The sequence below is a fragment of the Oryctolagus cuniculus genome, chromosome 16, assembly GCF_051225735.1.
Source record: "Oryctolagus cuniculus isolate XC-2025 breed Fujian yellow rabbit chromosome 16, ASM5122573v1, whole genome shotgun sequence".
In the NCBI taxonomy this organism is placed as follows: Eukaryota; Metazoa; Chordata; class Mammalia; order Lagomorpha; family Leporidae; genus Oryctolagus; species Oryctolagus cuniculus.
In genome coordinates this window covers 45,846,819-45,848,360 of record NC_142882.1, presented here as the reverse complement: position 1 = coordinate 45,848,360, position 1,542 = coordinate 45,846,819, and the positions used below count along the sequence as shown (strand labels likewise).

Below are 1,542 nucleotides of genomic sequence, written 5' to 3'. Positions count from 1 at the left end.
AGGAGATCTAGTGCTTTGGTGTTTTGCAGGACTAGGATGCCAGGGAGTTTGTTCTTGTAAGGTGGATGCAGCCTGGTGGAGGCTTCCAAGTCAGTGTCTGTTAGGCCAGTTGGTTTAGGGAGTGTGGAGATGGAGCCTAGGGCTGCACTTCCCACCCCCAACAGGGCTAGGAGAGTGAGGACAACAGCAGGGGCCTTCCTGAAGCTGAAACTGGAGTTGAGTTTATTTGGGATCTAAGTGCTGTTTCCTGGGTGTAGATAAAAATAGGAATGAGTATTACTGGGCACAGGGAGGATGGGCAGGGGTGATGGTTTTTAGAAGACTGTTGTGGCACACGAAATGGGTGCTATTGGAATGTCTGGTGCTGGGGCAGGAAGGGAGGCGGCCGCCGTGCCATTCTTAAAGGGACCTAGAGAAGGCTATGGGCTGCTGATGGCTGGAAGGAAAGTGAGTGAGTCTTTGGTGGTTTGTGATGTGGCTGAAGATTTACTGGAAAAGCTGAGGAAGTTTCATTTTCACAAAGAAACAATTGATGCTGCCATTATAATGAAGATTGAGAAAGATAAACGCTTGGTGGTACTGGATGAGGAACTTGAGGGCATTTCTCCGGATGAACTTAAGGATGAGCTACCTGAGCGACAGCCTCGCTTCATTGTGTATAGTTCCAAATATCAACATGATGATGAAGAGTGTCGCATCCTCCGTGCTTTATTTTCTCCGGTCTTGTTGGATGTAAGCCTGAGCAGCAGGTGATGTATGCTGGAAGTAGGAATAAGCTAGTGCAGACAGCTGAGCTGCCCAAGGTATTTGAAATAAGAAATACTGAAGACCTACCTGAAGAGTGGTTACGTGGAATTTTTCCGCTAATGTGAACTTCTGTGTTTCCAAAGTATTTATATATTAACCTGACCATACTGGAACCAGACATAAATACTTATTTATGCCTAAAAATGCATTGTTACTTACAGTATGTTTCCTGCAGTAAGAAAACGTCTTCATGTGTGCGAAGTTTGAACAACAAAGAGGAAATCATCTTCATCGTAATGAAACTTCCTAAAGCGGTTCCTTAACAATTTGTAATTGTTAGGTGGACTACTTTCCTCCAGGGGCTTTTTACACTCTTGTGATTAATTTCTATAACTTATGGTTTAGGATTTGTTACTATTTACAGAGAGCATTGGAAAGTAGGTTCTTGGACTGTGATAGACAACAGTTGCCTCCTTTTGACAAATCCTGGAAATGAGCAGTTTATAAGTGAAAATAGCATATTATCACTTGTTAAATCATTTCCGTGAATTTGGAGTGAAAGCTTTGAGAGACCCAAATTTTGAGCCATGAATAATAATTTCCTGTAGCATAATCTGTGTTACAAGGACACTTTTTTTCTCAATTCCATACCTCCTTTGGTTTCCTGCTTGTTTTCACTCAGCTCTGGAAACTCTGTTCATCAGTCATTCCTTTGTTGTTTTAGATTTATTTATTTATTTGAAAGTCAGAGTTACAGAGAGAGAGAAGAGGCAGATATATATGAGCCAGGAGCTT

The 1,542-nt window shown here is 42.2% G+C and overlaps 1 pseudogene; it reads left to right on the top strand.

The window, feature by feature from the left end:
- The first annotated feature begins 362 nt into the window (after window positions 1–362).
- LOC149121720 (glia maturation factor beta pseudogene) lies at window positions 363–904 on the top strand (annotated as a pseudogene).
- Window positions 905–1,542: the final 638 nt, after the last annotated feature.